Genomic DNA, 23,624 nt, shown 5'->3' with positions numbered 1-23,624 from the left:
CAATATCTAAGATATTTAATGTGGGGGAACATTGTCAACTCAAGGTTCTCCCTTTTGGCATGATGTCCGCAACTATAGTCCTCACACAACCACTGGCAGCTGGAGCAGCACACCTCAGGAGATAAACCATACATATCTACCCTCATTTGGAAAACTCTCTGATCAGTACAGCCACCTTCGAAGAATGTCACTAAGACCGGACTCCATTGGTATAACTATTAAACGCCCCAGGGTTTACATTGAATTGGGGGAAAGCATGTCTCCCTTCAGATATGAAAAAACCTTTTCTGGGGGCAGACTTGAACACAGGGTTCAGGCAATACTAGGCAAAGTTTGCATTCACCAGATGTTACACACTCCGAGTGGGGTGGAAAAACACTCTCCGAGTGGGGTGGAAAATGCACGTCGGCTATCTAAGCAGGGAAGCAAGCTACACTTATAACTTGAAAATTAAGCAATTTTTAGTAGTCACCTTTTCAGCACTGGGGAATGCCATAATTCGACTCCTTCTCAACCCCAGAAAATACAAAATGATGACTCAAGATCTTCGGTCTACCTCAATTTAGCATTCAACAAGCCTACCTAAGGACTCTACCACTACCTCGAGAAGCCTCAGCACTCCTGGACTGCCGAACTCTATGTTCAAGACTGCTCTAATATGTTTTACTATCATGATACAGTGTTGTAAAGCGCTCCGATACCCCCGGGTCTGGTCAGCACTATATAAGACTCCTAAAATAAAATAAATTTGCATACACGTTTTCTCAGTACCGTTTATTTTGGCAATTCTGGAGAAGTTCAGTATGTCCCACATGACCATGATTCTCATAGCAACCAAATAGCCTCGCCAAGCATGGTTGTCACACCTACTACAACTGTCAGGGCAGCAACATGCCAACTTTCTTAACCATGCAGCAGAGGGAGGTGTTCCATCAAACCCTGGGGAATGGAGCCAAGAGCATGGTTATCAAGTATTGGGGTATCTTTCATAGATCCACATGCCTGAATCATTCCCCGTCGTTGACATGGGAGCCCCACGGTAAAATATGCAAGCAGTACAAGCAGTGCTTCAGACACTTCATGGGCTATAATGGCCCAAGGCCATCTAAATAGTAGCCTATCTATGTCCTTTTAAAAAAAGGTCTAAATATTGGCATCCAGCCAATCAGCTGTTAGCACCCTCTAGAACACTCCCAGCAGAGGCAAGTTCTCCCTAGATGGTTACCGGACATCGTGTGGAAGGAAGTCTCCCTGAGTGCATGAGTTAAGAAATTGTAAGATCTGCCACACCTTCTCAAAGAAGACCCTCAAGGGCTCTTCTGATGAGGAAGAGGACAGAGCCTCTACATCCCATAAAAGGGCCAGATTCAAGAACTGTTACTCAGGTCAGGGAAGAAAAAATCACAAGCCTTCCCAGGACTCAAAAGGTTCCAAGAAAGGAGAAGGTTACTAAGCACGCCTCTGAGCCAGCATTATCTGTGCCGTCTGCACCTGTCCGAAAGGAAGGAGATTGTACAAGAACCTCCTCTTCAGATCCTGTGGGTAAGAAAACCTTTAAAGAGTCATTGTCGACGACACTTGCTCTCTCTTCGACATTGTGTCACATCGCGCCGTAGTCAACGGCAACTGTGACGACGGCGTCGATACAGGCACCTACACTGTCTACCGGAATCTCCACGTCGACGACGAGAAACCCATTGTCATCGAGGACCATCGACACCCCCTCGTTGACTAGAATGCCATTGGCAAAGATCCTGACAACGACTGATTTGTCAACGAGTGGTCCGTCGACGACACAGACGACAGACAACGTTGACGACGACACAGTCAAAAGTAGAATTTCCTTTTTCTGTAACTTCTGCAGGGTTTACGCCACCATCAACAAGGATTACTCTAGTCAGCAGAGTAACCAATACATTCCTACAACCATCCATGCAAGAGTGTGTATATATGTATATATATATATATATATATATATATATATATAGTGACTCTTTCTGCAAAATAAAATTGTGAAGTACCTCGAGGTCCGTGTCCGGTGTTTACTTGCTAGCAGAGGATTCTGCATGTGCCTGTGAGGAACGATATATATATATATATATATATATATATATATATATATATATATCAAGGTTTCACCTTTGCTTCCGTCCCATCTTTTAAAAGGTTATGTAGAGGAGGAGGAGGATGATGATGATGGTGGATTCTATGGGTGACACAGCCCATCTGTGCTTCACGTGAAGTGTCAAGATGATAAGGAGGATGAGGATTATCATGAGGAGACGCAATACTACCAACAAGGATATATGGCTCTGCGTTTCAGTTACCAATATAACTTTCAACCAGAACCACGCCCGGGGGACATGGGCCATCTGCCACCATCGTTGATAGAAGATTTACAGGCCAAGTTGGTGGATTATAAACAGATTTCCACCGCAACAGCATATACTAGACAGGCTGGTACATCAGATGGATCTTACAGGTACACCAGCTCCTCAATGGGCTAGCAAACTTGTGAATTTGCTGAACCCGGGAACAGCCAATATTGGAGCACAGGACACTTTCTCCTCGGAAGAAGAGAGAGAGAGGAAGATGAGCTTCCAGATTCAGTATCTGTTCCTGACCCTTGGGATGACTACTTTATTCCAAATCCCTCCCGTCCTCCACACCTTCCATCAGACTCTCTTCTGGAAGATATCTGGGGATTTCATAACCTAATGCAGAGGGCAGCCAACAGGTTTCATCTGCTTATTGCAGTAAAACAGACTGAATGTTTCCTGTGCGACTTCAAGGAGGACACAAGGAAGTTGGTGCGCTCCATACTCATTATAGATCATATATAACAGGAGGGCATCAAGATAATGAAAACATCAGCGTCCATACCACTAGTGCTGCCTCGTGTTGAGAAGAAGTATAGGGCTCCCTATGACTCTCAAGCTTGCCTCATTTGGCATCCCAAGCCGGATTTGGTTATTTCGCAGGCTGCACAAAGACGATCTAAAAACCCTGCTCTCCCAATTATAAGGAAAGTCGTAGAATGGACATCCTAGGAAAACGATTTTCTTCGATGGCAGCTGTTACAGTCAGGGCTGCGAATGATTTAGCCGTTATCAGCCACTATGACCATCAGATGTGGTCCGACATGGCGGGACTAATAGACATTATCCATGAAGATAAAAGACCAGAAGCGTGTAAGATACTACTGGAGGGTGAGCATGCAGCTTCAGAGACCATTGACTGTGGCCTTGACGTGGCCAACATGGCTTTAGACAACCCCCCGTCTTCACTTACTACGAAAAGAAGCCTTGGCCATGCCTGTCAAAGAAGCTATAGAGGAGGTGTCAAACTCACAAAAGGGAAAAGGCTTTTATTCTTATTTTTTTCGTAATAAAAAAGAAATCCGGGGAATGGAGACAGATTCTGGACCTAAGGAATCTCAAGTTTCTCTAGAAACAATCGTTCAGAATAGTAACCCTTTGCGACATCTTGGGTCGCATAAACAAAGATGATTTCATGACCTCGCTCGACATGGAAGACCCATATTTCCATATCCCAATCAATCCGAAGCATCGGAAATTCTTAAGATTCACAGTGGCTGGTACCCACTACCAATTCAAAGTACTTCTGCTTGGCCTCAAATCAGCACCACAGATCTTCACCAAGTGCCTACCGCCAGTAGCTGCGGCCCTACGATCTCGGGGGATTCAAGTATTCATGTATCTCGATGACTGGCTGCTCAAAGCGGCAACAGCACGGAAGGCTAGTCGAGCAACGAGAATCTGCCTTCTTATGTTCAGGATGTTTGGGTTCACTATAAACAAGGAGAAATCACTGTTGCATCCAACTCAAGTAATAATCTTTCTGGGAGCGCACATAGACACCATTCAATGCAAAGCGTTCCTATCTCACGAAAGACAGCTACGTCTGCAAATGCTTGCTCAGACCATATCAAAAAAAGGGTCAGTTTAGGTGCGAATGTACAAGTCGCTCCTGGGGATGTGTTCAACAATAAATCTGGTACCTCTAGGCTAGACTGAAGTCTTCTGTATCCTTCGAGGACGTAAGTGGACTCACAGCAGGGATGGTAAAAGAATTGCAATGGTGGTTTCATGCAGCAAATCTTGTGCAAGGCCTACTTTTCTCCAGTTTACTCCAGATTTCATATTAACAACGGACGCCTCCATGGAGAGTTGGGGAGGTCACCTGCAAGACTTGCAAATCCAGTGTTGATGTTCTTCTGCGCAGAAAAATCAGCATATCAACAGCTTGGAACTCAAAGCCATATTCCTATCTCTTCAACCTTTTTACCGAGAATAGCAGCCTCCTCAGTGCCGGTTCATATGCACAATACGACCAGCATGTACTACGTCAACAAGCAGGGAGGAAGAGATCCATTACGCTATATCAAGAAGCGCAGGAATTATGGGATTGGACGACACAGCATTGGATCTCTTTAAACACAGAGCATATCAAAGGTCTCCACAACACTCTGGCAGACACGTTGAGCAGCACTCATAGCAGTTGTCACGAGTGGGAGCTCGAACAGTCCCAGCTGGACCAGGTATTTCGAAGGTGGGGAAAACCAGTGTTGGACCTCTTCCACAACAGAGGAGAAAGCCAAATGCCAGTATTAGGTCAGCAGATTCCCTCTACCAGGGTCAAGGGGTGATGCCTTTTTAATGCGGCGGTTGGGGATATATGCATACGCTTTTCCTCCCATCCCGTTAATTACTAGGGTATTAACCAAGATGAAATCAGAAGGCTGTCGTCTGATCATAATAGCACCACGATTGCCCAGACAATACTGGTTCCGAGAGTTACTCCTACGTTCGGTGTTGAATCCCATTCGCCTGCAGCCATCTCCATCTCTGTTATCGAATGACAAGGGCCAAGTGAATCATCCAGACCCACACTCTTCATTTGAACGCACAGCTCCTGAATTCTTAGAATTCAGGGATCTGGATATCCCGCAAGAGTGTAGGGAAGTTATTGCCAAATCCTGAGCGGATAGCACTATGAAGACATATCGTTTAAAATGGAAGCGATTCAGTTTCTGGTGCGAACAAAACAACCTTCAAGCGCGTGCAGAGCAGATTTTGCTGTATCTCCTGTCTTTGGCTAAATCAGGTCTCACTTTCTCTTCAGTTAAGGTTCACCTAGCAGCAAACTATAGGAAACTCTTCAAGTTCCTTCTCTCTTGGCCTCTAGTCTTATAAAGAAATTCATGAGGGGGATCTTCCATGCCTTTCCCCCCCGGTGTGTGCTCCTCCTCCGGAATGGAAGCTTAATTTAGTCCTGGCACAGTTGATGAGACCGCTGCTTGAGCCAATTCACAAAGCAGAGCTCAAATTTCTCACCTGGACGATGGCTCTCCTACTAGCTCGTACACCTGCGAGGAGAGTTAGCTTTTACAATCAAGGAACCTTTTCAACATTTTACAGAGAACTATGTAGCGCTTTAAACAAACCCGACTCTTATTCCAAAAGTCCCGACACAGTTTCACGTCAATTAACAGGTGATATTACAATCTTTCTTTACAAACCAATCTAGTCCAGTAGAACGGGCTTTGCATACGTTGGATATTAAGAGATGTTTAAAGTTCTACCTGCACAAGACAAGGAGATTGGGAAAACAGATAAGTAACTAATGCCATAGTCGCCAGGTGGGTCTCTTCTGCGATCCAGTTCTGTCACGAAAAGACAAACAAGCCTCTGACAAGAAGGACTGAAGCGCACTCCACCAGGACAGTTTCTACTTCAGCATCGTTGTTTACTGGATTAACGTTGGACAAGATATGCCATGCTGCGACATGGAAGAATGTCCACACTTTTACGCAATATTACTGTCTGCAGTCTACGCAACGAGAGTTGCAACAACAGTAGCTTAATCCCGATAAGACAGAGCTGGTCCTCACAGGGCCCCCAGGCAACCCTTGGAACTCTAATTTTTGGCCCCTCTCCCTGGGCTGCCCGCCATACCCAGTCAACTCGGTCAAGAGCCTAGGGGTCACCGTCAGTAGTGAACTCTCCATGAAGGCCCAATCAACTCTGTGGTTTCTGTCTGTTTCATCCACCTACGCAGAATTAGGAAAATAAGTAGATTTCTATCACATAAAGCTCTCATCCAAGTCACCCTGGCCCTAGTCATGTCTCGCGTCGACTACGCCAACTCACTGTATGCCGGAATTCCTGCATACCAATCCCACCGACTTCAACTGGTCCAGAATCAAGCAGCTAGGCTAATCCATGGCCAGCTGAAGTTTAGCCACACCAAACCCCTACTCAAGAGCCTTCACTGGCTCCCAGTGACCCAGCGCAGCCTCTTCAAACTTGGCTGACTGATCCACAGAGCCCTGTCATCCCATGGACCTTCCTTTATTGCTTCTCGAATCCATCGTTATGTCCCCCCTCCACCCCCCGCGACCTACGCTCCTCCAGTCTGAACCTCTTGTTCCCTTGCATATTCAAACGAAAAAACACGGTGGTCTGAGATTCTCGACCCAAGCACCACTTCTTTGGAATTCTCTCCTTCCGGAACTGCACCAAATACTCTCCTATTCACAATTCAGGAAATCGCTTAAAACTTGGCTTTTCTCCCAGGCATACAACTAACTCTCACACACTGCCTCGGTCTTAAGCCCTTCCACCCAAGCGCCAAGAAACCGCTGGTGAACGTGCGCTCTATAAATAATTTTATCATATCAAAATAATCTTATCATAACAAGAGGATGTAGCTGTTGACCAAGCGGTACTGCGTCATCTCTTCAATTAAGGTCAGCCTCTTTGTTTGAGGTAAGAGGAACTCTTCTTTTATCTTACTCAAGGTAGATGCATATCTAGATATATATAGACAAAGATATGTAACTGTACTTGATTATTATTACAAAGGTGAATTGTTGTATAACTTTGAAGGTTTAGCACAGCCTTAGTTGTTTTACTATTTTATTCTGCTAGAACGTTTCAGTGCATGCATCTTAAAAAGTATACTTACCCCAGTATTGGAACTTTCATAGATTCCCATGCTTTGTATCATTCCCAGTCGTTGGATTGGGAGTCTCGGTAACAAAAATACCATAGCTGTAGGTACAAAAGACCAAGGAAAAAGGCCTAGGCCTCATTCCCTTTTGTAGCATATCACCCTCTTTGTGTAAAAGAGACCAAACTTAGGCCTCAGCCAATCAGAAGTGCCTCACCCCTTGGAACCTTCCTGAAGGAACCTCAGAGCCTCAGATTTTCTACCGCACGTTGTGCTTAGGGAGTCTCCTTTGAGCTCTGCTCAACTTCTACTCTTCAAAGGATTTCTTTCAGGATTTTTTTCTTCAAAATCTTCAGCTTCACTTCAGGATTGTTGGCTGCCTTCCAGGATGTCAGAAATGGAGAAGAAAAAAGCCCTTTTCAAACCTTGTTCCACCTGTGGTAAGAAAAGGCTTTTGTGGAGGATAGTACTAGGAGGAAGGGGTCCCAGTGTGAACAAGAATTAATAAACACAAATCACGAACTGAAACTCACAGAACAATTCATGTATCCACACTGTTTTAATTCACACTGGGATAAAGTATATTCAATACACACAGCAATTTTTCATGAAATATAGGACGGTTGCGTAGTGCCCAGGTAGGAGGCGGGAGAAAGGAAGTGATAGTCAAGTGAGGATGTGAGGATAGAAGGAATTGGTGACAATAAAATCAGACAATTGGCAATATTATGTTTACGAATTAAATACGAAACTGAATGACCGGAGGTTCAGGCATTTAAATGAGATGGCATACTTCACAAAGTACAATTATTGTTACAATGGTGGCGTGAAGTTGACACAAAGAAAGGTAGTTGTCGACGTTTCGACCCTCTATTATATCCAGGGATCAGTTGTGCCCTTGCTCTGGGGTCTTCTTCAGGACCAAACGGGGGTGGGGGCAGGCAACCTAATGAAAATAGATAAAGGGAACCTATATTATTCAACGGGATGAGAATCAAACTAAAATCAGGGTGGGCGCACAATGGACAATTGGAAAATCAGCATAAAGTAATTACTCCACTAGAGTGGGTAGGTCGTGCCGGGTTATTATTAGCACACCTGTCCCATCACCGACTATAACAATGACTCAACTTCAATTAGCTCACAGAAATTGTAGACCGGACCGTTATAGTCAGGCAGCTTACGTGGAAGGAGTAGGGAACACCATAAAACCCACAAGAATGAGGAGGTGAATAAGTCAAAAGTACCTGCGGGTCTAGAATCACACGGTGATACGTAGTGACATCACATGGGGTTCTTGTAGTTGATACGTGTCTGCAAAGAAACACGTCACATTTGAAATGAAACATTTAATATGCACAGTGACGTAAAAAAAGTTTCACCGACATGCGGTTGGACCGGCTTACCGACTGCCTCAAAGTGGTGGAGGAAATTCAGTTGTCGGTAAAACGATCGCACCTAAAGAGAAGGGGGGGGCACTGGTCACTAAAAAGTACAATAAAACAAAAATGGGCCAATGCAGCGTCTGTGCAATACTACCATTGTACCCAAATTGGCTATCAGGGACTCACCGTCACAAATGCGGTCGGGGGCGGTACCGCCTGTGAACCTCGGGTTTTCAAACTCCGTGGTATCTGTTGGGGAAATTAACCGGGGATTAGGTGTTGATCGCCCGTGAGAAAAAAAATCAGTAGCAGTTATTTGGAGGGGTAGGTGGGGAGAGAAGCCAAACAGGGTACTTACACGCGCCGAATCAATCGGGACTGGAGCCGCCACACGAACTAGCCGTAGTGGGGCTGGTTTCCTGTTAGTAAAATCACCTAGGCAACTGAGCCACGTGATGCCGGTATAGAGCTAAAGGAAAGACTATCGTCATCTCACGATGATGTGAATAATTCACTCTTGCTGTGAAATCCACTATGGATTCAATGGAGTGAAAGTCGTAATTCAAGAGAATGGTTATTTGATTGCAGGGTCAGTTTTGAATACGGCAAAGGTGTCAAACAGTGAAAATAAAAATAAAAGTAAATATATAAATATAATACATCACAATCAGGGCAATACAGTTTCAGGACCGTAGTGCGAATCACCAGTGCAATACATATTACAATCCTGTATACCGTTGTCTCATAGGGGATGAGCTTGAATCTAGAATTTACATTTCGAAGTTCAAATACCGCACCAGGATGTCTGTAAGTATAAGCACTGAGGTATCTGGCGTACCTCCCAGGCATGGGGGTAAAGGCCCTCTCATTGGTTAGAACTTCAATAAGAAATTGACATTTCAACATTCAATTGCCGCACCAGCGTGTCTGTAAATGTAAACACTAAAGTGTCTGGCGTACCTCCCAAGCATGGGGGTAAAGGCCATATCACTGGTTGGGGCAATTATGTGGTTGCCCAGATGTATCTCTCGTGTGAGGGTTAAGCCGGGAAATTGTATGACAATGGTCAAATAAGGCATATCACTCACAATCAGGTGAGACCTATCAAAATACTGAATTACATAGCATTATGAATACAGAAGGGGTTCAAGGCAGTGTAGCCAATTGGGAAAACGAACTATCCTGCTCGTTCAGACCAGTGTCGATCGAGTCAAAGAAGTACATCCACTTGAGTTCGCATGTGTTAAGGATACTGGATATGTCCCCCCCACGGGGTCCCAGGATTGCCTTTTCTATTATTACCCATCTAAGGCTGTCTGGGGAGTGTAATGCCACCTTGCAGTGGTCCACTAGGGGGGCGCCCTGTACATCACACCTGATCCAACTTTTGTGCTGTAAGATCCTAACTTTGGCTTTTTGTTGGGTTTGCCCAATGTAGATCATGTTGCATGGGCAAATTATAGCATAGATAATGTTCGCTGAGTTGCAGTTGCTGAAAGTCTTTAGCTTGATTTTGTGATGACGGAATTGGAATTCTTTGGTCTGGATAGTTGAATCACAAGCTTTGCATTGGCCACACTTGAAGTGTCCCACTATTGATGGCATATCCCACATAGATGTGATGGTGGGTTGGTCTGGTGTCGGTAACAGTGATCGTACCACAACATTTTTAATGCTTTTGGCTTTTTTGAAAGCATGTAAAGGTGTGTCAGGTTGGTTAACATCATCTGATATCAAGTGCCAGTGGTGATTGATGATACGTTTGATCTTGTTGCTCTTGGTATTGAACGTGGTTACACAGACAATCCGTTTTTCTTGTTGGTTGCTTTTGTCTCTGGGTGTAAGTAATTCTTCTCTGGGATAGAACCAGGCACGTTTGCGTGCTTGCTTAACCAGACGTCTAGGGTACCCCCGTTGTTGGAGTCAGTTGGCCAAATCCTCTGATTCAGAGAAGTAATGTTCTTTATTGGAGCAATTCCTCCGGATACGTAGGAATTGCCCAAAGGGCAAGTTATCACGAAGGGCTCGTGGGTGGTGACTGTTGTAAGCTAATAAAGAGTTTCTTTCCGCCGGTTTTCGATACAGTCTGGTGAGTAATGTTCCTGATTCATGATAGATTGTGATGTCCAGAAAGTTGATGGTCTGATTGTCAGATTGGATGGTGAATTTCAAGTAGGTGGATTGTTGATTGAGCCAGGTGAAGAAGGAACACAATTCATCTTGATTTCCATTCCGGATTAGAAGAATATCGTCGATGTACCGCATCCAGAGACCGATCTGGTCTCTGAATGGGTTCACACGATTGAGGACAGTGTGTTCCTCGAAGGCCGCCATGTACAGGATGGCCACATCTGGAGCAAAGGGAGCCCCCATAGCTACCCCAGATGTCTGGGGATAGGCACAAAGACTGACCACCAGACTGCGGACTGTAAGATCTGTCACACCTTTTCGGCCAAGACCCTCCGGGACCGTGAGGGTAGACTCTTGACATGGCTCCATAAGCTGAAAACCAGGAAGGATACTGTCTCTAGTGACAGTGAGGATGCAGCATCGATGTCTTCTTCAAGAAGGTCAGTGTAGAGGGGTAGGGGTTCCCCGTCTCCTTCTATGGAAAGATCTTCCAAGGCCTCAAAAAAGACCCCCAGTGAGTCTGAGAGCCCAGGTTCCAGCAAATCTCCTCACCGAGGTGTAAAGGAGAGGGTAGGACCAGATACGCCTTCTAAAGGTGAGAAGACTGTCACAGCCTTCAAAAAACCTTCATCCCAGTCTTCTGAGAGGAGTTCCAAGTCCTCGGCGACGAAGGCGTCGACGGCGGAAGTCCCGTCGATGAAAAAATCGAAATCTGCATTGATGTCGTCGACAATCCCGTCGACAGGGGAGTCGTCGACGAAGGTACCGTCGCCGGCGGTTTCTTCACCGTCGACGGAGACGACGCCGACGTCAAAGCCACCGACGACGAAGACTCCGATGACGGCGTCGCCGACGACGAAGGTACCGACGACTAAGTCGTCGACGAAGGTGCAGACGACGAAGTCGTCGACGAAGGTGCCGTCGACGAAGGTGCCGTCGACGAAGGTGCCGTCGACGAAGGTGCCGACGACGACAATGACAATAACAACGGCTGGCGTGTCGACCGTTTCCTCGCCGACAACTTCGACGACCCCGATCTCGTCGACGCGTATACAATCATCGACGACGGAACCGTCGACGATATTGTCCTCTGAAAAGAGAATTACCATTTCTGTGACAAGGATCACGCCGGAGATGACTTCTCCGAGGAGTGTGTCTCCTCTACTGCCAACCATGCTTCTTCAAGAAGGGAAATCAGAGGAGGATGACCAGGACTCATACAGCTATGCCAATAGTCCCTCCCAACTTCTAGTCAAATGCCAGGACACTGACTCTGAGGGCGAATACGGACACGAGGATGTGGGCCATCATCAGTCGGCCCAGTCGCAACATCATGCTGAGCAGGAAATGGTTACAGTGCCATCTTCTTTTCTCCAAGATCTGCATAAGATGCTGCAGGACTATAAATCTAAGGTGAGTAGGCCTATTCCGGTACCGTCAACGCCTGCAACTCCTGCAGGGATTTCAGCCTTATTGGTGACGCCTAACATTCCAGCTCAAGTTTCCCCTCGGCCTCAAATGTCCATCCATCATGATTCCTCCGGGTTACAAGAGGTCCATGATGATTCCTCGGGTGAGGATCAGCAGTCTGATCATGACTCTATTCCCAATACTGAATATGACGAGTATATCATTGCGGATCCAGCATCGCCAGTCCCAGATCCGGCGGATTCCCCGCCTGCGGACATTGGGGGCTTCCATCAGCTGATGGAAAGAGCCGCTACAAGATTCAAATTAGCCATGCCTAAGGTTACCACGGATTGTTTTTTATATGATTTCAAGGAGCCTTTTAGGAAATCAACTAGGTCCATTCCTATTGTGGATCATGTGTGGAAGGAGGGCCTGAAGGCCATGAAGAACCAGGCGACGGTGGTCCCGGTGCTACCGCGTCTGGATAAAAAATACAAGGCACCAGATGATGGTCCGGCAGCCTTAACGGGTCATCCAAGACCAGACTCTGTGATCTCGCAGGCTGCGCAGAGGAAATCCCGTAACCCCACTGCTCCCTTAACAACTCCTCCGGACAAGGAAGGGCGGAAGTTGGATAATGTGGGGAAGAGATTCTCGTTGATGGCAAGTTTGCTGGTGCGAGCAGCAAATGCCCTAGCGATCATGGGGAGGTACGACCGCCAGCTTTGGTGTGATGTCGCCCCATACCTTGACCAGCTGCCTCCAGAGTCTACGGCTGAGGCAAAGAAGATCTTGCAGGAGGGAGAAGCAACGTTGATGGAAATCATTGACTGTGCAATGGATATTGCGACGATGGCGTTCCGTTCATTGGCTGGGGCGGCAGTCCTCCGCCGCCAAGGATGGCTCAAAGCTACTTGGTTTCGGCCTGAAATCCAAAACAAGGTCCTGTATCTTCCCTTTGATGGTGAAGCATTATTCGGCAAACTCATTGACGACACTCTTCAAGAAATAAAAAAGGACACGGAGACTGCCAGGTCCTTGGGGACCCTTCTATACAGGAAGTCTCCTTTTAAAGGATCCAGAGGTAGAGGTGGTAACTACAGAGGATCCTATCAACAACAACAACGCTATTCCACCACGGGCTCAGGTTCCCAGCAATACCGTCAGCCTTATCAACAGCGGCAGGGCCAGTCTACCAACTACTCCAGGCCTTACAATAAGGGAAAATAAGCTGGACGAGGTAGAGATTCATCCAAACGCCAATAGCGGCCTCCTGGCTCTTCCTACTGGACCCTCCTTCAAGAGATCATCAGTTGGAGGCAGGGTCACCAAATACCTTCACAGTAGCCAAGAGCCATTTTCAGTTCAGGGTCTTACCCTTTGGACTCCGTTCAGCCCCAAGAATTATCACAAAGGTACTGGCGCCAGTAGGAGCTTTCCTGCGAAGGAACCATTTCCAGGTCTTCCCCTACCTGGACGACTGGTTACTGAAAGCTCCGTCCAGGGAGGCAGCGCTGGAGGCTGTTCAAGCTTGTACCAATTTGTTTCAGAATCTGGGACTCACTCTGAACAACGAGAAGTCTTCCCTGGTTCCATCCAGGAAGGCTCGCTTCCTGGGAGCCATCTTGGATTCCAAGCTCTCAAGAGCCTTCCCTACTCAGGAAAGGAGAGACAAATTACAAACCTTGGCTCAGGACTTGCAAACAAAAAAGTGTCTTTCAGTTCGCCGCTACAAGTCTCTACTGGGGGTAATTTCATTGTGTATCCCACTAATTCCCCATTGCAGACTAAGAATGCGTCCTCTGCAGGAGCAACTAGACAACCAGTGGAAACAGGTCCACGGTTCATTCGAGGACAGAGTGACGGTCACTCCAAGGATGAAGGAAGCGGCCTTATGGTGGACAGATCAAGACAAGACAGATCAAGGTCTATCCTTCATAAGCGACCCGTCTCCTCAAGTGGTAACAACAGACGCGTCCTTGGAGGGTTGGGGGACAGTGATGCAAGACCTGCATGTCAGCGGTCATTGGTCGCCCCAGGAGAAACGCCTCCACATCAACCTGTTTAGGCTCAGGGCGATACGACTGGCTCTGCAAGCTTTTCCTCCTCGCCTGGAAGGTTCACAAGTGCTTATCAGGACGGACAACACCACGGCCATGCACTATGTGAACAAGGAAGCAGGAACCAGATCTCGTCCATTGTCGCAGGAGGCCCAGCAGATCTGGGAATGGGCGATCCTTCAGAGGATATCGCTGAGGGCAGAACACTTTGCCAGGCGTCCTAAACGAAAACGCCGACAGACTGAGCAGGTCATCCTCAGTCAGCCACGAATGGGAATTGATTCAGAAAAGGGGGTGGTGATGAACAGAGTGCCTGAATTAAGCAGACCACTCTTACCCAGTCCAAAGATCAGGGCTTGATCCATCACCGTTTTTTAGCTCACTGCACCATCCCAGCTCAGAACTTGGCTATATGCAAATTAGTCTGTTCCTGTCCCAGTGCATGATGGGAACAGGGCAAACCAAACTACCAAGCCAATTCTTATACTGGGAAGGAAACAAGCTTCCGGGGACCGGTTTCTGCCATTTCAGGCGTCTTCGGCCCGGCTTGCTTGAATCCTGATGGTGCAATGAGCAAGGGACTCACATCTGAGTATACCCTTCCACGCTTAAGGTGGACAAAATGATTCAGAAAAGGGGGTGGTGATGAACAGAGTGCCTGAATTAAGCAGACCACTCTTACCCAGTCCAAAGATCAGGGCTTGATCCATCACCGTTTTTTAGCTCACTGCACCATCCCAGCTCAGAACTTGGCTATATGCAATTTAGTCTGTTCCTGTCCCAGTGCATGATGGGAACAGGGCAAACCAAACTACCAAGCCAATTCTTATACTGGGAAGGAAACAAGCTTCCGGGGACCGGTTTCTGCCATTTCAGGCGTCTTCGGCCCGGCTTGCTTGAATCCTGATGGTGCAATGAGCAAGGGACTCACATCTGAGTATACCCTTCCACGCTTATGGTGGACAAAATGATTCAGAAAAGGGGGTGGTGATGAACAGAGTGCCTGAATTAAGCAGACCACTCTTACCCAGTCCAAAGATCAGGGCTTGATCCATCACCGTTTTTTAGCTCACTGCACCATCCCAGCTCAGAACTTGGCTATATGCAAATTAGTCTGTTCCTGTCCCAGTGCATGATGGGAACAGGGCAAACCAAACTACCAAGCCAATTCTTATACTGGGAAGGAAACAAGCTTCCGGGGACCGGTTTCTGCCATTTCAGGCGTCTTCGGCCCGGCTTGCTTGAATCCTGATGGTGCAATGAGCAAGGGACTCACATCTGAGTGTACCCTTCCACGCTTATGGTGGACAAAATGATTCAGAAAAGGGGGTGGTGATGAACAGAGTGCCTGAATTAAGCAGACCACTCTTACCCAGTCCAAAGATCAGGGCTTGATCCATCACCGTTTTTTAGCTCACTGCACCATCCCAGCTCAGAACTTGGCTATATGCAAATTAGTCTGTTCCTGTCCCAGTGCATGATGGGAACAGGGCAAACCAAACTACCAAGCCAATTCTTATACTGGGAAGGAAACAAGCTTCCGGGGACCGGTTTCTGCCATTTCAGGCGTCTTCGGCCCGGCTTGCTTGAATCCTGATGGTGCAATGAGCAAGGGACTCACATCTGAGTGTACCCTTCCACGCTTATGGTGGACAAAATGATTCAGAAAAGGGGGTGGTGATGAACAGAGTGCCTGAATTAAGCAGACCACTCTTACCCAGTCCAAAGATCAGGGCTTGATCCATCACCGTTTTTTAGCTCACTGCACCATCCCAGCTCAGAACTTGGCTATATGCAAATTAGTCTGTTCCTGTCCCAGTGCATGATGGGAACAGGGCAAACCAAACTACCAAGCCAATTCTTATACTGGGAAGGAAACAAGCTTCCGGGGACCGGTTTCTGCCATTTCAGGCGTCTTCAGCCCGGCTTGCTTGAATCCTGATGGTGCAATGAGCAAGGGACTCACATCTGAGTATACCCTTCCACGCTTGTCTCCTTTCTGGTGAAGAATTGGCTTGGTAGTTTGGTCTGCCCTGTTCCCATGATGCACTGGGCCAGGGACAGACTAATTTGCATATAGCCAGGTTCTGAGCTGGGATGGGGCAGTGAGATAAATAACGGTGATGGATCAAGCCCTGATCTTTGGACTGGGTAAGAGTGGTCTGCTTAATTCAGACACTCTGTTCATCACCACCCCCTTTTCTGAATCGTTTTTGGCCACTATAGGTGTGGCAGGGTATACTCAGACATGAGTCCCTTTCTCACTGCTCCATCAGGATTCAAGCAAGCCGGGCCGAAGAGGCTGAAATGCCAGAAACCGGTCCCCGGTAGCTTGTCTCCTTTCTGGTGAAGAATTGGCTTGGTAGTTTGGTCTGCCCTGTTCCCATGATGCACTGGGCCAGGGACAGACTAATTTGCATATAGCCAGGTTCTGAGCTGGGATGGGGCAGTGAGATAAATAACGGTGATGGATCAAGCCCTGATCTTTGGACTGGGTAAGAGTGGTCTGCTTAATTCAGACACTCTGTTCATCACCACCCCCTTTTCTGAATCGTTTTTGGCCACTATAGGTGTGGCAGGGTATACTCAGACATGAGTCCCTTTCTCACTGCTCCATCAGGATTCAAGCAAGCCGGGCCGAAGAGGCTGAAATGCCAGAAACCGGTCCCCGGTAGCTTGTCTCCTTTCTGGTGAAGAATTGGCTTGGTAGTTTGGTCTGCCCTGTTCCCATGATGCACTGGGCCAGGGACAGACTAATTTGCATATAGCCAGGTTCTGAGCTGGGATGGGGCAGTGAGATAAATAACGGTGATGGATCAAGCCCTGATCTTTGGACTGGGTAAGAGTGGTCTGCTTAATTCAGACACTCTGTTCATCACCACCCCCTTTTCTGAATCGTTTTTGGCCACTATAGGTGTGGCAGGGTATACTCAGACATGAGTCCCTTTCTCACTGCTCCATCAGGATTCAAGCAAGCCGGGCCGAAGAGGCTGAAATGCCAGAAACCGGTCCCCGGTAGCTTGTCTCCTTTCTGGTGAAGAATTGGCTTGGTAGTTTGGTCTGCCCTGTTCCCATGATGCACTGGGCCAGGGACAGACTAATTTGCATATAGCCAGGTTCTGAGCTGGGATGGGGCAGTGAGATAAATAACGGTGATGGATCAAGCCCTGATCTTTGGACTGGGTAAGAGTGGTCTGCTTAATTCAGACACTCTGTTCATCACCACCCCCTTTTCTGAAACGAATGGGAATTGAATCAGAGAGTTTTGGAGGAGGTCTTCAGCCAGTGGGGCAGACCAGAGATCGATCTTTTTGCCACTCCGACCAACAAGAAATGCCGGTCTTATGCAAGCAGGCTTCCCCATCGAGGTTCTCTGGGGAGCGCGCTTTCGATAGCATGGTCCAGGACATTTGTCTACGCTTTTCCTCCCATACCTCTGATCCCAAGGCTCATCAGGAATATTAAGGTGGAGCTGTGCAGGATGATCCTTATAGCCCCTGCTTGGCCGAGGCAGTTCTGGTTCACGGAACTCCATCTGCTATTGATAGCCCCTCCTCTTCCTTTGGAGGTTCTTCCAGATCTCCTCACGATGGCCGAGGGACAAGTTTGGCACCCAGATCCGCAGTCACTACACCTGACTGCATGGCTCCTGAGCAGCGAGAATTTATGATCCTACCCATTTCAAGTGAGATTAAAGAGGTCCTTTCTCAGGCAAGAGCTCCTTCTATGAACAGGACTTACCGTCTTAAGTGGAGGAGATTTTGTTGCTGGTGCAAGAAAGAAGGCATTGATCCTTTCGCTTCCAAGCCTCATCAGATCCTTCCTTATCTGCTGTCCTTGGCCAAGTCGGGACTAGCCCATTCATCAATTAAGGTCCATTTGGCGGCAATATCGAGGTTCAGGAGGACTGGATCTGGACCCTCCTTGTGGTCCTCCAGAATTGTCAAGCAATTTCTAAAGGGATTGTTCAGAGTTTATCCACCAGTGAGACCACCTCCTCCGACATGTCATCTGAATATAGCCCTTTCTCAACTCATGAAGGGCCCATTTGAACCAATCCATCGTTCTGACATGAAATACCTTTCATGGAAATTGGCTCTCCTCCTCGCTCTCACGTCGGCTAGGCGTGTTGGAGAATTGCAGGCCTTGACTATCCAAGAACCTTTCCTTCAATTCAAGAGAAACACTGTCATCATGAGAACTAATCCGAGGTTTATGCCTAAAGTCCCTTCGGACTACCACTTGAATGAGCCGGTCATTCTGAAGGCGTTCTTTCCTCAGCCGGCTACACCAGCAGAGAGGGCATTGCATTCGCTCGATGTGCAACGGTGTTTGAAATTCTACTTGGAGCGTACTAAGAGTTTTCGAAAAACCTCTCAGTTATTTGTTGCCTTCGGATTTCCAAGCAAGGGCCTTCCTCTTTCCAAGCAGGGCATTTCGAGATGGATCACGAGTGCCATTCTGCATTGTCACATTGCTGCAGGCAAACCTCTGACTGGGAAGGTTCGAGCACATTCCATGAGATCTGTGGCTTATTCTACAGCCCTCTTCGCAGGGGTGCAGATCAAGGACATTTGCAGAGCTGCTACCTGGAGCAGCGTTCACACCTTTACCAGGCATTACTGCTTGGAGTCCCTAAAACAAGAGGATGTGGCAGTAGGACAGGCTGTCCCGAGGAACCTCTTCCACTGATTGGTGAGCTTTCCTTTCTTTCCCACCTTCCGTCTTTCACATTTTGTATCTTTGTCATGTTGCCTATTGCTATATTGTGATGATGCAAAATGTGGTTTTGTTACTAACTGCTTGCTACTCTGATACAAAGCATGGGAATCTATGAAAGTTACTTACCTATAACTTTGGTTCCCCAGTATTGGTAACTTTCATAGAGTCCCATGCGCCCGCCCACCTGCCCGAGGAAAGCTCAGCCTACAACAGATATGGTGTCTAAGTACACAACGGCTACGAAAAACTGAGGCTCTGAGGTTCCTTCAGGAAGGTTCTAAGGGGTGAGGCACTTCTGATTGGCTGAGGCCTAAGTTTGGTCTCTTTTACACAAAGAAGGTGATATGCTACAAAAGGGAATGAGGCCTAGGCCTTTTTCCTTGGTCTTTTGTACCTACAGCTATGGTATTTTTGTTACCGAGACTCCCAATCCGACGACTGGGAATGATACAAAGCATGGGAATCTATGAAAGTTACCAATACTGGGGAACCAAAGTTACAGGTAAGTAACTTGTTTTCTTCCCACTTGTGCTTAAAAAATCTGAGGAGAACTTGCCTCTGCTGGGAGTGTTCTAGTGGGTGCTAACAGCTGATTCGCTGGATGCCAACAGTGAGTCCTTTTTTAAAAAGGACGTAGATAGGCTACAGTTTAGGTGGGCTGATTCGCTGGATGCCAACAGTGAGTCCTTTTTTAAAAAGGACGTAGATAGGCTACAGTTTAGGTGGGCTTGGGCCATTATAGCCCATGAAGTGTTTAAAGCACTGCTTGAATATTTTACCGTGAGACTCCCATCTCGGGGACAAGGAATGATTCAGGCATGTAAATCTATGAAAGATACCCCAATACTGGATAACCGTAGTTACAGGTAAGTAACTTATTTTCTTCCTGAGGTAACTGAGTTCAAGCCTTTAAACTCAACCTAACAAAAACAGTGCGCAAGAAGGTGCTATGCTTTCAAGTGAAATAAGTATTTTACTTGGTGTCAAGCTAACCTGCTCCAACATCTGTTTGATTAGAATCTGATGGTAGTCCGATACCTCACACACCTGACCAAATGTAAGCTCATCTTTGCTGAGAATGCACATGTCCGCCGTTGTGGCTTATTTGAAAGGCCTACAACTAAACACATTTGTTTTAATGCTTCTATTCAAAAGGTACAATACCTCCCCCACTGTGGAACCTTAACGTGTTGCTATCTGGGTTCATGAAGCCACCCTTTTGAGCCAATACACAAGGCTACACTCCGGCTCCTTACATTAAGCACAGTCGTCTTGGTAACCATCACATCATTACACAGGGTAAGTGTCTCACAGGTACATATAGTAGAAGAACCATACATATCCGTGCATGAGGATCAAGTTATGAGAGCACACCCAAAATTCCTACCAAAGGTCATTTTAGGTTTTCACATAATCAAACTATTTGCTTACCAGCTTTTTTCCAGAAGCTGTCCAGTTCTGCTTAGCTGGCCTTACACAGCCTAGATGTCGGAGGAGCTATTTTATATTACAATCTGGCCACTCGGAAAAACACAAAGAAAATTTGTAGGACACACACCGCACACAAGGGAAGAGGTGTGGCGCTGCGGCCAGGGCGACTGACACCGGATGCTGGGGCTCACGGTTCAATCCCCGGGCTCCGGCGGCAGGTCAGCCCAGCACCATGTGACTCTGGGAAATAGCTCGCTAAATCTTCTCAGCGGCCCCCAGCGCCGGGATGCCTCCGGGTAGCTGTGCGCTTTACAAATACTGGATTTACATTAACACTTACACCTTAGGTACAGCTGTACCAATGACTATTATCGCTTAATGGAATTAGTCACAACACCAAAGGGGCACACGAGTAGAAAGAAAGCAGCCACAATGACCTGTATGGTCAGTGTTTCTAGGCAAGAGATAATGCAGATTAGCCACACAGGCCTCAATTCATACCTTCACAACGCATTACTGTTTAGACTTACATTCAAGAAAAGAGATTGCACTGGACAAGCAGTGCTACAAAGTGGTTTGCTTTCACTCCTTCTTCCCAACTCCTCAAGGCATGTAATACTGAAGCATAATCTGTGTAGAACTTGTGAATCTAGAAGGGATTTCATGCAGCAAATGAAACCAGTTGCTTACCTGTAATTACGGTTTTGCAGTTTGAAATTCTGCTAGATTCACATTTTACTCTCCCACCTCATTGAATGAGGTTTGTGGATAGAAGGAAAAAAGATTCAGAGATGAAGGCCACGCACATGGACATAGTGGGATTACAGTCTGTGTCATACAAGAGATCCTCCCATGTCGACACCCACTCATGAACTAAGAAACATTTAGCAACAAAAACACTTCTACTCAACCGCGAGAAGGCAGAATTGTACAAGGCACTTAAATCTAGAAGAGACTCAAGCTGCAGAACCATTATTACAGGTAAGTGGCTTGTGTTGGACCTGGCCCTTTTTGGCAGGTTCACCCCGAAACTTTTTGCTTTTTCCTAGCCTGTTTCTGGAACCTGGGTTGGTGATTTTAGGCCTCTGCGCACTTTTTCACTGTGGTACAGTGTAAAGTGCGTGTGCTCTCTGTGTATGCGTGGTGAGTGACCTGCCCTCCCATAGGAATGAATGGGGAATATGGATGCCCATGGTAGTTCCTGATGTGTGGGGAGTGCAGGGTCGAGTTCGATATGTGTGAACTCGTGAGATTGAATGCTGCGTAATGGTGTATGCGGCATGGTTGTGTCTAGTCTAGAAGTACCACTTTTAGAAGTTGGCATATTTGTGTAGTGAGTCTGCTGGCACGTGATTGGCTGGTGAGCCTGGCCCAGGAGTGCCTGGGCCTGCTTATGGATTGACTGTCTGGTTTGAGTGTGACAGGGGCTGCAGAGCCCCATGAGGTTGTCTGAGTCAGCCCGTGGATGAAAGGCAGCATCTGCTGCCAGGGAAGTGGGAGGAGATTAGCACCTGATAGTGAAGGGCTGTGCCTGCCTGCCACAATGCTGGCTCCACCCCCCCCCCATACCCCCCCGCCCCGGCTGGACGACTGTCACCTCTGTCCCTGATACTGAAGGGACTTCCCTCTAAACCAGTCTAGCTGGTTCTCACACTGCCTACACAAAGACTTCAAAGACTTTTCTGTGTATTAGAAGGGGCTGTGTCCCCTTCCAAAATGTTCTTGTTTCTAACTTGAATCTGCCAGGGGCGTGCTGCTGCTGGGGCTCAGGGGAATCCCTGGGCCCTGCCCAGCCCCTGGACTCCTAATGGACTTTCCCTGCTGGGAGCTGTGTTACTCCATCTTTATTCTGCCAGGACTGCTAAGGACTTTGCTGCATCTCCTGCAAGACTTTACTGGACTTTGGATGTCCTTATAGCGCTGGGGGCGCTGTAGATTGATTCTGAGCGCTGATAGCGCTTTATTTTTAATCCTGGGCTTGAGGGCCCGTGTTCTTGCCCCTTTAGCGCTTTGGAGCGCTTTATCTTGCCCAAGCGCTTAGTAGCGCTTTTATTTTCATATTTAATGGAAGCCGGTGCCCACCCGGCATTGCCCCGTGTTGTTCACCGCCGCTGCCCGGGGCCAGGAATATCCCTAAAAGTTGCCGTTTGTAAACGGAGGCTGCAGCGGCGAAAATCGGAGCCGCTGCGCTCTCATTGGCTGAGAGAGCCGAGCCCCCTCACCAACGCCGCGACGGGATAGGCCCGTGCGGCGCAGCGTCATTGCCATTGTTGTGCCGTGATTGGCTGAAGAGTGGAGGCTCGTCATCGGTGCCGCGACGGGATTGGCTGGTCGAGGGCTGCCCGTGGAAGAGAGGAGGAAGGTGGGGCGAGCTTCCGCGGGGCTCCCATGTCGAGAGGAGAGCCCCGCTGTGATGTCCAAAAGCCCCAGGTCCCAGGAGGGGGCCCGGGTGAAGCTGTAATGGCGGCCGAGGCCGCCAAAGGCCGGGCGGGGCTCCCGGAGTCCCGGGAAGCCCCGCGCTGAGGAGAAGGCGCCGCCTCTGTGAGCCCCGCTGCCCAGGACCGCCACCGGAGGAGTCTATGCAGCCGGTGAGTGCGGGAGGGCTGGAGGCTGAGATGGAAGGTCAGAGCGGCCCCAGATGGCAGCGGGCCGCTCCAACGGTGGACAGAGCCTGAGAGGCTCCGCAAAGGCTGCATTCTGTTTGGAGCCCCGAGGCTCCAGGGGCTATTTTGTGTTTAGAGCCACGGAGGCTCTAGGGGGCCATTTTTGATTCACGAGCCCAGCGAGGCTCGAGGGCCATATTGTATTTACGAGCCCAGAGAGGCTCTGGGGGCATGCTTTGTGGTAGAGCCCGAGGCTCCCTGCCCCATGATGTTTAGAGCCCAGTGAGGCTCTTGGGGAACCCCAGTGATTTTAGAGCCTGTGTGGCTCGAATGTGGCTACAGCCTGCGCATATGTGACTTCAGAGCCTGTGTGGCTCCAACGATTGGGCGCAGTCCTGTTTTAGGGTCAGTGAGGACCCTGTCGCAGTTTGTCTCCAGCTGCCCAGCAATTAGTGGGCAGTTGCACCGTTTAGGCGCAAGATGGAGAGGGAGACCCTGAGAGGGACAGAGATGGCCCAGAGGTGCCTGGCCAGTCACAGCTGCGCAGCACATAGTGCCAGCTGCAGCGTTTAGGCCCTTGTGAGTGTTCCCAGGTGCCCAGCAAGTAGTGGGCACCTGCATCGTTTAGGCCCCTGACATTGAGACTCAGGGCGTCCTAGCCCCAACAAGGCCAGTTGGCCTAGGGACTGCCACAGGTGGTGGCTTATGTAAGGTTGTGTGCAATTGTATGGTTTTTATTCCTGCACCTCTGAATGTTTTTAGACATCATGTGACTTTTGCGCTATTGTATTGTTATGGTACCTCTGAATGTATTTTTATTGCATCATGTGCTTTATTCTTAACACCGCTGAATGTGTAGGTTTATGCATCATGTGTTTCCCTTTACTACTCCTCTGAATGTATATTTA

General features: G+C 47.9%; 1 protein-coding gene across 3 annotated transcripts in view; it reads left to right on the top strand.

Annotated features, from left to right (window-relative positions):
* The window catches only part of PHF21A (PHD finger protein 21A), a 419,360-nt gene that overhangs the window by 150,837 nt on the left and 244,899 nt on the right, over positions 1-23,624 (top strand). The gene's annotated exons all lie outside the window — the stretch shown is intronic.

The sequence above is a fragment of the Lissotriton helveticus genome, chromosome 3_2, assembly GCF_964261635.1.
Source record: "Lissotriton helveticus chromosome 3_2, aLisHel1.1, whole genome shotgun sequence".
Lineage (NCBI taxonomy): Eukaryota > Metazoa > Chordata > Amphibia > Caudata > Salamandridae > Lissotriton > Lissotriton helveticus.
The sequence above is the reverse complement of the archived record's forward strand: the minus strand, read 5'-3'. Positions and strand labels throughout refer to the sequence as shown.